General features: G+C 47.4%; 1 protein-coding gene across 2 annotated transcripts in view; it reads left to right on the forward strand.

Moving 5' to 3' along the window:
• Positions 1-12,537, forward strand: part of LOC105560727 (autophagy-related protein 16-1) — a 462,428-nt gene that overhangs the window by 285,441 nt on the left and 164,450 nt on the right. The window lies entirely within an intron of this gene.

The following is a 12,537-nucleotide window of genomic DNA, read 5'->3' on the forward strand; positions in this document are numbered from 1 at the left end:
CGCGAATAATAATATAGATATCCGTATGCACGTCGTAGTAAAAAGTACAGAGTTTACAACAAAAATACATCCAAGGGGACTGTTTCGCGAATAAGGTATCTAATTGCAGCTAAATTTAAACGGAACGTACATCGGAATTCGGATCATAGCGAAATGGCATAGTATTATTTGGGATTTGCTCCGTTTTTTTTTCTGTCCACATGGTCCGCGCGAGAGTGGAGCGAAACAACAGGCGAACGCGGCAACGATGGTCGCAACGTTTGGAATTCGCATAGTACCGCTTGTAAGAGTGGGAGGGGGGGAGAGTGAGAGAGACAGATCAATATCGGTTTTTGATGAAATCGGTATTTGTTCCACATTCCGCGCGCCAAGCGTGGACGTCTACTCTACCCACGTCACCGTCCATCAAAAATTTAATATGCGCTGTACGCCTGTTGAAAGGGTGTTTTGCTGGTGTACGTACGCGCGTGCTGGTGTGTGCTGTATTAATCATTGCGCCCATATTTTGTTGAGTTATCCCGAATTTTTCCGTGTGTTGTCATCTTATTTGAAAGATGTATAAGCCAATTATTATTCTCCCGAATACATCTTCCCACTCCCATAAAGATGCGCTTCAGGGTGATCCTAAAGCCGCTGGCGAACTCGATCAGTGTCGATAAGATAGGAGACGGAATTAAAACTGTCAATTGTCGACATTTTTTAAAACAACCTATTCTGTCTGATAAGGCACTAGCATATCGTATTCACGATGCTAGAATTCGACCCGAGAAATTTATAGCCAATCAGTTTGCAACTTTTACGAAAAAGCAGCAATTTTATTATTGTAGCTGCACGTTGCTCAGACCGAGATTTTTGATCGAATTCTAGCATCGTCAACACCATGGCTTTACTGACAATCTGACAGACGTTTGGCAGCGATCTCTCTCGAAAAAGCCCGCAACTATTTCTACACGCCATACTGCTCTTTTTCTCTTCTTTTAGATTTGGATTTCTGGACTTGCGCTTATTAGAAGTAATCTTTTTTCTAGGATATTGCACGATATTGTTCTTATACATTGTCCCTAGAGTACTGGTCTCATTTTGTATATATTTATTGTAGAATTCTTGTATCGAGCAAATATTGTCGTCAAGTGTACCAAAAATTAGTAAAATGGAAAATGTTTTTGAGTTTTTGATATAAAGTCGACTAGCATCGTCTAGATTTTGCTGCGTACTTTAATTCCGTAAAAGAGTCTTGCATTTCTATAAAGCCAATTAAAAGATTACTTCTAACAAAGAATGTCGATAAAACAGACGGCTTTAGGATCCCCTAATGGGATACTATTACGTCGCGAAATCATCATCCATTTGCCTGTTTTGTCCACGTTTTTATCTCGAGTCTACACAAGAGCTATTCGACTGATCTCTTTCGCAAGATCGTACCTCAATTTTTTGGCAATTTCCGATTTTTCTGCTTAAGCACTCATTCCGATTCAGAAAGGAATCGGAAATTTCGAAAAACTGAAACACTGATTTTGCGAAAACAATCAGTATTGTCATTTGGAAATTGTACATTTGAATAATGTGACTCATTCTTATATACTCGAATCACGGAATAATAGCAATTGTCTCGATTTAGAATTATAATTATTTGCTCGACATTCCGATGCGCTACAATTGCCGTTTGATCGAATTGTCGTTTCGTAGCATTTCGATACGTGGACATAGGGTGTGAATTCCGATCGTGCGCTGTTATATCACTTTCGTACCTGTTTATCAATTTTATACCATGTTCCTGCAGCCTGAAGTGAAAAATAATCCGCAGATGAAAGCCGCGTACAAATTTAATGCTTGAAGCGAAAGCAGTGGGTTTTCAACTCCTATGATAAATAGCGGTCTCTTGTCTCCCGCTCCTAAACAACCATGACACATTGCGAGGTGCGAATTTATGCTCTCGTGAAATTTCGCGGCTGAATCGTATAAATTTGTCAAATAACGCAATTATGTGCATATTATTTGCATTTATATTCGCATTTCTGTGTCGGCCGATTCAACGACGTTTCTCGTAAATCTCTCGGTCGCGTCGCGACTATCGTGTAACACTCGATAATCCCCGCGGCGCGATACCGCGGAATTGAGGAAACGCGAGGAAGACCCGTACGCGTTGAATCGCCGAGCCAACCGTCCACTGACCTACTACTCCTCGTTCATTCCGTATCGATTTACGTCACGGCACTGTCAATGATCGACGTAATTCCGATTGGATCTCTCTTGAGTTATTTTTAACACATTGTTCGAAACGTGAACCGTAATATCGCTTACACGTATGCATATACCTGGCGCCATCACGTTTCTACCGTTCAGTGTCCGCGATATCGAGCCGTTGTCTCCTCTTTCGCCGGTTATTGCGGACTCCGAAATTATTCGTAATGGGATTTAATAGGATTAGTACGCGCGCGCGCAAGAGAGAGAGAGAGAGAGTAGAGAGCGTACGTCACACATTGCTCGGCGATAGCCAACGGCCGATACATACCAATTTATTCGGTAATAGCCACCGCCTGGAATTTCTGCTCGGCGAAAGCGACGTACGTCTCGTTACGCGTTTCAACGGTTTATCGACGGTTACGGGTTCCTCTGCGTACATGCACACTCGCCACGTTCTCGAGCTGTTAATCGCTCGATCGCCTTATACGGGATTATAGTTAAGTCAGTGCCCAACCTGTGTGTCAGCCGGTCGTAGCGCCTTTTTATTGCCAGCTGATGACGCCTTAAAAGCGCGCGGATAATAATACACGAATACCGCGCACCACCACCGCGCTTCCCTTTTCGACATGCCGCTTTATACCTGCGGGATAGCTTTTTTATCGCGGCCGCGCGCCGTCGCCCGTCCACCTTGCTCCTCGTCTTCGTTACGTAGCCGCGCGGGCAGGTTTACAGCGTTTTCGTAATCGTCCCTCAGATCGGCGATTCTCGATCGAGAGGCCGAGACGGAGCGCGGTTTGACTCGAAATATCCGGTGGGCACCGTTAAACCCGTTCGACTCGATTATCAGTGCCGTCAGGTTCCAATCTGCCGTCAGTCGGCCCAATTAGCCCGCGTCGTTAATGAATGGAGAACGATACCGCGCGCACGTCGACATGTTGGATTTTACGGATAGATGATCGTTATAAATGGAAGAATTTGTTTTGTTACGGGAGCGACGTAGCGTACATTGAAGAGCGGTCTCAGCGAGATAAAATTAAGCGTTCTTCTAAATCAAGAGACCGGTAGCCAGGTAGCGCGTAGGGCCATTAAAAACCGGATTTATTACAACGGAAAGTACTCATTACGGGAAAAATATGACAACAATTACGGCTGTCAGTGTCTTAATAAGGGCGATGAGTATTGTCGTAAAAGCGGTAAAAAGCGTCAGATTCGCGTAACGTTGGCCCGCGATGGAGCTTACGTTCCACTGACCGACCGTGCAGATTTCATAATAATCCAAATTCTGACGCGCGCGGGCTAATTATTTTACTCGAGCTACTGTGATAAATTTAACATTTACTAGCCGGCACTAATTATGGCGGATTTTTTTAAATACAGCTGGCGTTAAATTATTCCTGTTACAGACGGACTGCGCTAAATATTGAATTATGCATGACGCAGCGTGTAACATGTGCGCGCCGATCTTTTTACGGCAAGTCCCATTCCTGCGAGCGCCCGGATAAAATTCAGCAAGTAGCCGCGGAGATTATTTCGATGCGAGTCGCCTAATTATACGCGTCGGCAACGAAAATCCATTAAAAACCGGCGCGGTTGCCCGCGCGTGCTATATCGCGTGATGTATTCGGGCTATACCTTCGTATCTCCTTCGAAATAATTCGTCGTCGTCGCCGCTCGACGTTAAGTTATGCGGTCGCTCGTGCGCGCCGCACGAGAATTATGTTAACAATGCCATTAAGGCTCGCGTTACGCCGGCGGAGGCGTCATATTTTTTATTTCCACCCCCGTGCCGCGCTCGAGGCCCACGCCCGGCGCGATAGTTGAAAAGGGGAAGTGAAACAGACGGCGAACCGGCGAACGGTGTTGCGGTGAGGGGCGCAGCGGGGACGAGGGGCGACGCGCCGGCTACTCGAAAATTGCAGTCACAATTCTTCGCGAGACAGATATTATTACCGCACTCGCTGAAACGTTTCCGTAGCGCCCGCGCCTTCAATTACGCAAAATGCATTTAAACTCGATACAGCCCGGCGGCGTTGAAACGCGCGCGCGACGACACGGTGGCGCAGATGCCGTAACAATGACACCGCGTGATTCGCGGAGACACGCTCTCTCTCGGACGACAAAGCCCGGCCATTCGCATTCGACGTAGCCACGTTTTCGCGCACTTCTTTTACGCCCGATATCCGCCGCGTTGATTGCGGCGAGATCATCTTCACGACATCCTGGCAATTTTCCGTATACGCAGTCGCAAACTTTAGCAGTAGGGCTTTTCCCTCGTCATCCGTTGATGGGGGAAACATCATTATTCGTTCCAAATCCCGGATCCGAACTGGGTAGATATAACTCCGACGACGACAGGTTACTTAAAAAAGTTTTGGTATTATGAGACGTATAATTTCGCGCCGCCGACGACTGCCATTTTTACGAGGCCATTTTCGGCGAGATTTTATAGGCAACTTACTGAATCTCATACATACATAAAATTAGAGCTATCGTAAATTGACTATACATTACTCGCTGTGTTTTATATTTCTCAAATGTCTCGACAACTTGAAAAAGAGAGGACAAAATTGTGAATACGCTAGAAAAGTTACGATTGTAAAAAATCATGGGACTTTCAAAATTGACTCAAAACTAATGTTAGTGAAAAGATAATAATTTTAATAAAATATGTTGTATATGTCGCGAAAGAAAAATATAAAATGTACTCACAATAATGATAAAATAATGAAACTTATTAACGAAGATCCCGAAAATTGTGAAGAATATTTTTATCGGTTAAGAATTTCTAAAGCACGTTTATCCCTTTGCGTTCCAACGATTTTGCTGTGAAATCACTATAAACCGTCGTGCTCTTTTTGTTGCTATTTTGAACCTTTTGCATGGTCGCGTACGTAATTGAATATTTGCGTTATTTCTAAACCGTGGGATACGACGAATGATATATTTTATTTGTTAAATTATTTTTCCTAATTGACAGTGATTTATAAATATTTGTATGTACAACAAATGTTTGTCTTTTTTTTTAAAAAAAACCTACTTTCTCTTATATTGGACCGCAAAGAGTTAAACACATTCCGTTTCCGACGGTAAGATAAAAAGATCTCCAGCCGGTGCTAAACGTTTCGAACTCGACAGACGAGATATACGAAGTATCGATTCTACAATCTGTATCGAAATTGCGATCGCCTATCTTACATGCGACGAGACTGAAACTATACGCGGATGTAAAAGATACGCACATTACTAAAGGTACCGAGTATAAATTTTATGCTGTCGTAGCACGAACCCATCGGGGCCCATACAACTTTGTACATGCATAAACTGCGTACTTCCGCGATCTTAAAACGTGCCTCATAACCCATAGGACCTTTTTATGAAATACCGCCGCGAAAAAGCTCTTACTTCGCGGGACTTATACGTGACCAAAACGGAAGACACGAAATATGGCTTACATCATCCCAAGAACGCCTTTCCCACGAATAACTTTTCATATTTCAGCAAATTAATAACACATGATCTGATAAAAAAAACGCCTTCACCGCGCGACATATTAAATTATATACCTGTGTTGTTATTTTTACTGTTTTTTTTTAGAATTTTTTCATAGTCGTGTGAATTTACAGCAAAAAGAAATTACATTGAACTGTAATTGTCTTTGGTACACGAAACACGGCAATAAGCCACACGATATTTATTTATATTAAACCTGATTGAGTTTACTTAATTACCCTCTATATGTGTTAAATTTATTAATTGACACGCACGATTGGCGATAGATTGCAACATGTCAAGTCCGATCGATCCGTGTATTTTTTGAAGATATTTCATTATCTCGAAGAAGTAAATCATTCGGATCTTCGGACGTGGGCGAACGGACACCCTAAGCCCTCTGAGAAATGATCCTGAAGGGATCTTATTTCTATTTTTTTTGTGGAAATGGCGCAGCCCGGCCGCAAAACGTGTAGGCGTGAATGATATCAGAATCCGATTAAGTTTATTGAGCAAATTCTGTGGATTATTATATTTGTTTTTGCGTAACAACGCTTCTTTAAGTTGCGTGCGTCATTTTCTTTCGATTTCTATGATGGTGTATTTACACATAGATTTCTTTCAACTTTTTCACCTAAAACTCCAACATTTTTTCTTATCGGGGGAATAACTTCGCTTTCTCCTCCATCTTGGCGCATAAAAGAGCCGTTACACGGAGTGATATCTGCGTGACTGTCTGGGACGTTGAAGGGTTAACGAGAGTCAGCTGCTTAGTGCAAAGTCGTAGACGTCATTCCCGCGCGGTGCCTCGCCGGCGCGGCGAGGCGGAAGGACGGGAACGGGCGCGCGCGAGACGGGTGGCAGGAAAATGCGGAACCGCGAGTTTCGTGGAAACGAAATGATTTGCGCGGTGATTCAGGCGCGCTGATATCGCTATGGGACGTAAAATAGTGGCGGTATCAACGGGGCAAAGCGGCGGCCCTTTCGCCTGCCGTGAATCAAGCGCCGCGCGAGCAACGCTCGCGCGCTCGCCGCCGCGCCGCGCCGCGCCACGCCGGTGATCCCGGAGGCCATGGGGGTTTTACTTATATGGTGATGTATTCCGTGCGCGCGCAGTCATCTAGATATATCGGGTTATCTCAGTCCTCCGACACTATGCCTCACTGCACCACGAAATGCTCGTACCCTCCCTGCCGCCGCGCCGCGCCGTCTCAGCTTGGCTCCCATCTATTCCTCTTACCGCTCCCCTCTCACCCCCTGTCCCCCCGCCGCGATATAGTTATACATTATTCGATATTGCGGTATCACGAGTTCCCCGGGGACGTTGTTCTCATTGTGTGCCGTTGCCGCCGTACGGCAACACACGGTAGGTCTTAGGCGGGAGACACGGGGTGGACGGCGCTCCGAGTGGCATGGCGGGGCGGCGAGGACGGAGGGACCGGAGAGGGAGGCCGGCGGTCGCCGAGGGGACGCGAGTACAATTCAATGTACAACGTTTGAACATTACTTGAATGCTTAATGAAGTCGTGTCTTATATCGAACAATGCTTCGAAACGTTCGCTCGCATCTAAATCCCCGCAGTAAACCAGTCTTCGTCTCCTCTCACCCTAGCCAGCCACCCCCTCGATTCTGTTTCTCCGACAGACGTCCCTCCCCCCCCCTCTTTCTCCCTTTTCTCTTTCGCGCATTCTATCTCCTCTTATATCGCCTCCGTCGCGGTCCCTCTGTTCTCTTCCATGTGGCTCTCCTCTCGAGCGAGCTATCGTCCAACTACATAGCCCGCCATTAGATCGCTCCCTTCTTCAGTTCTCTCTCCTTTGCACCTCTCGCATCGCCGTGTCCCGACCGCGCGGCCTCTGTTACACGGGAGCAACGTCGTGCTCCAACTGCGATCCTCTTCGGGCACGATAATACGCTGCCGCGTAAGCTAATAATCCTCGTCGTCGGCGTCTTCCGTGTGATCTTCGGTTCAACGACACACTTCATAATAACATTTACCGGTGTTATTTCTCGCGCGCGCGGCGCCGCGAATGAGTTATACAGAACTTTATCCAGCAATTTGCTCGGAGCCGCGCCGCAAAGATTATTTCGCTTCCGCGGGGTAATTGCTACCCCCGCTGATGCCGCCAGCCGGGTGTACTACGTCGCGCGCGATCAGCGTGTGCGACGGCGCGACGTAAAACAGTGATTGACACGTCGAGACGGCGGACACGGCGACAAATGCCCCCGCGATCAGCCGGGCTGGCCTTCTTCCCTCGCAACGTGCCGAGGCGGCGCACGGAATCGCCGTACGCAGATGATCCGCGGTTTACCGCGCGATCTTCCGACGTACCAGGCCGTAATCTCCGCGCAGCCCACACGGATACCTGACAATCCTTAACTGGCATCTTCACAGCGGAGTGGCCGATATATTAGATATATGTGCAAGAAGGCGAGGGGCCGCGTTTACACGACCGCGGCCGTATCGCTTGTAAATGTAAGCCCCATCCGTGCCATTAACTCTGCGGGTTCTCCTCGGACTCGGGGCACCTGAAAATCGCTCTCGATCCGCGCGGGACAATCGCCCTCGTTAGATCGGTACGTGGGCCACAGGCCTGGACGGATATATCTCGCTCGGTCGGCGATACGTGCGTGAGCCGCCAGCGTCTTGTACGCCGGAGACGTAGTCTTCGTCGTCGACGTTGTCGCTTCGTCGTCGCTGTGGCCGCCGTGTCGCCGCCACCGATGCGGCCAGCGACGACCACGTACCTAGTTATCTACCACAGGCACATCCCAGAGATCTTACGGCGCGTTGCATTTCCAATGATTCATCTTGTGTGGTAGCCGGCCAACGATGCGGTGTTCCGCGAGAATAGGGACCGAGGAAGATAGAAAGGGTGCGCTCGCGCAGGTAGAGAGAGAGAGAGAGAGAGAGAGAGAGGTGCGAAGGGAGCGATGGTGCACCTATGAGCGCAACGCGGACCTCTCCTTGGTAACGACTGAATTCACCATTCGCGTTTATCACAGAGCGTACGATACCAACGCGATAATGCGCGGTACAACGTGCGGGCGAAATTATTGACCTCCGACCCCTTGCCGCGTGAAACAGCTCGATGATCTTTCGCATGGTACCTGTGCACGTGGTAAAACGCCTAGTATAATTCTATCATGATCCTTTAGAGATGATTACTCGTTCTCTCTGCGCGTATTGCGAGGCGTCTTCTTCATTGAAAGTACGAGCTTAATTATAACTGAGGATCAAATTGGCCGATTGTTTAATTGCGATTAAAGTGGGATTTACGAATCTCGCGTGCGTTCAAGGTGGATTTGAGATTTGAAAAGTGCTGTAATACTGTTTTAACGGTAAAACGAAATTATTACCTATTTCGGATAAATGTAATGTAAGGGCTCCGAGAATAAACAGTAAAATCGATAGAACAGGAAGGCAATAAGAGCCGGCGAAGGATGTCAGTAGCGAAAAAAAACAGTTCAACGTATAAAAAAATTATTTAAAACGTTTCGATCATCTTACGTGATCCTCTTCGGCGGTATATAACATAAATGGAATATTATCTAATATTTTGTGTATCGTAATTATGCGATAGAAGACAATGAAAAAATTATACACACAAATAATTTAAACAGCGTTTTTTTGTGACACTAATATATGGCTTGGGTTTTTCTTTAAAATATTCGCGCTACTCTTCGAATAAAATTCTTCGATATAAAAGATCTGAAGACCAGCGAAGATCGGCCGAGTTGAGGCATCGTACAATCGATTCTCGTCGAGTACTGTTCCGTGATGCTTGTTACAATCTGAGGATACACCCCGATATTGACGAAAACGACGATGGAAATACCTGTTTTCTCTTCTCGTAAATTTAGACGACTTTAGACCTTTCCAAGTTGCCGCTCTCTCTTTCGATATATGCACAAGGAAATTCAGCGTATAACAAGCCTATCGATGGCCACTGCGCGCCGTATATCATCGTAGCGGCAAGGAAAGATTTGAACAGAGAGCACAACAATTCCCGTTACAGGGCGATGCCGATTGTGTAACTTAACCAGCATCGTACTTGAAGGTGTATCACTTGGATATATATTATATAAACACTCCATATACATGGAATATCCCGTCTAACAATAACGGCATATATTTTCTTCAATTCGATTCGACGTCGGAGGAAGGGCGGGAAAAAGATGCTACCGGAGGGATACCAAGTTTATCTTTCAAATTAGTATTCGTCGCGTCTACCCGGCGAGGACACTAGTGGGAGCGAGCGCGAGCGAACGCACGGATGATGCGGTTATTGTGGCTCGCAGCCGAGAGTATTGTTTCCTCTTTTAATATTGATGCACCGATACTCCTCTGTTCGCCACCTGAACCGGCCTCGCTCTCCTTTAAACCGATATCTCGTTGTCTTCTCGTTTCGACCTGTCCGCCTACGAACGGTTATACGAACGAGTGGCGGCACCAGCCGTGCACCAGGTACCGCTATTCTGGACGCCGTCGATATCTATCCTATATTCAGGCTGCGTTGGGTCTGCGTTCTGGACAGCTCGTTGCTGGCGGAGGAGGAGGTGCTCCGTGGCCGGCCGTGAAACCGCTACGGATATCTGAAGGTGGCACTAAATCGATCGGACGAGCCGCGAGACGCGGACGAACGGGTTACCTGCGCCGGCAAGATAGAAAGAAAGCATCGCGAGGGCGGCCGACGAGGCTGAGCGCGCCGACGTGTTGTCGTCGGGTTGTAATAGCTAACGAAAGCGGGAGATCGGACGGGAGGAAGAGATCGCATCATCGCGTTGCGTAGCCGAAAGAGTTCGGGCACTTTCCTCCAACGCAGGAGATTACCTTCCGGCTTTGAAATCACGGAGATGTACCGTATGCACGAGAAATATAAGCGGGGTGATAATAATCGGTTGGGCCTAGATACTTACGGCGGTGGTGAACGGACGCCTCGCCTGCGAGCCGGTCTTTCAACGAGATTATTTGCGGAGTAACGTAAGAAGACCAGGCCAGAGCTACCTCGGATTGCATCAGAATTCTATCGGCTTCATCCTATCGCGCTGCATGCTGTTATGTAAAGAAAAGACTCCGAGTCCCTTCGTTATCTATCGCGGCATGCTCCATGTGCGATGCGTAATAAATCTTTTTCAAAGTTTCCCCGATTTAATCTGCATTACGGCAACTTTTACAACTTGCACGTGATCCGCGAAAGATGGGACCGTAACGACTATGATTTTCTGCAACAAATTTTTCCCGGCGCCGATAGAGCTCGTTCCTTACTACGATCAGATGTATGCTGGCTTTAGACGTGATATAAAGGTTCGCCATTTGATATATTAGTATGTTATGTGCAGGAATTAGAAAATGAATTAAATTGCAAATTGTTAACTTACTTTGACTAATCATCCTTGACTTATTTTTCAACGATATGTTTATACGATATCTTTTAATAAATTAAAAAGAAAGGCACAGTAAAAAAGTTCAACATAATAAAAATGATAAATGGTGCCGTAAAAGAGAGATTTTATGACTATTAACAGTACATTTTAGAGTTTGAAAAACTCGTAAGATTGGAGCCCTTCGTGCTTTCGAAACTCGATCCGTTTTTATTCTCCCCGATATCTGTTGGAGTGTTTCCTCTTAATCCCGAGAAATGCCGCAAACTTGGAAGCTGTTAAACTTGAAAAGTTGGCGCAGTCACTCTATCACAATCTACCAGTTTTCCGCGCGGCCATTTACGCGCCACGCACGCTAATTACATTAAACGTAAAGCGTTCATTTGCCGCGCGCAGCGCCCCGTCGTAAATTCGCCGGAAGGAATGAAGGCGCGCTCACGCCGCGGAGTAACAAATTAAAATACACCTCGGAATTGCGCGACCGCGCGTTGCAGAGAAGTGGGTCTTGCCTCGCACCGTGAGCATAATCGCACCGCGAGGGACGCCGAGCGCGAATAATGTCGTAATAAGCTATGGTAGACGCATCTCTCGTGGCCTGCGTGGCTAGGCAGGCGCGCGCTTAAGCTCTCTCCGGTAGGAAGAGCGGGCCCGGGCTCTCTTCCTGCACATGCACCTGCAGCTGCACGAGCGACACACTTGGTCGCGCACACGCGTACCCCTCGCGACGACGAGCCCGTGGTGGTCGAGACGACGCACGCCCATGGCCATAGATCAATGGGACACGCTTCCAGTCGTATTTCTACGACTGTTACCACGACCGTTGCTCATCGTAGACGTATAAGTGAAAGAGAAGACGCGCCGCGCCGGACGATCGTCCGTTCGCCGGTGTTGAAGAAGAAAGGGCCCGCAACGGCTCGTACACGGCGACGCACACGATGACTCGCGTCGTCACCGTGGATGAAAGGAGTCGTGGAACGCGGGTAGTAAGAAACACGCGGAAACGCGATGACAGTTCGTGCCGCAGCCATAACAGCGCCGACGCTATTTTGCCGTTGATGCTTTTTTTCCCCTCCTCCGTCTCGTTCCTCCTCCGTCCTTTCCCCTGTAAAACGTTATCTCGCTCAATGCGCGTTTCATGCCACTAACCGTCAAGGAACAACGTTGCCGATCACGATTCAAGGTAGACCACCGATGTGGCGCGCGGATAAAAAGCCGGAACAAGGGGAAGACTGTTGAAAAACCGTGGATGTGAAGCGAAATCCCGGCGACGTATTAGATGGATGGCCCGATTGGGCCGCGATTACCTCCAAGTACGTTTCGTCGAGGGGGACAATAACGACCGTTGTTTCAATTTTCGGTTAAAGATCAGATAGTCGTCTGTCCTTAGGGCAATTACGAAACGCGCGTATTGTGCAATCAATAAAGGCACTTTGTGGAACTATTAAACCACCGGAGATTGGACCGTCTGCACACCACACC

The sequence above is a fragment of the Vollenhovia emeryi genome, unplaced genomic scaffold (genome assembly GCF_000949405.1).
Source record: "Vollenhovia emeryi isolate VEMERY1.0 unplaced genomic scaffold, V.emery_V1.0 DF939223.1, whole genome shotgun sequence".
NCBI lineage: Eukaryota > Metazoa > Arthropoda > Insecta > Hymenoptera > Formicidae > Vollenhovia > Vollenhovia emeryi.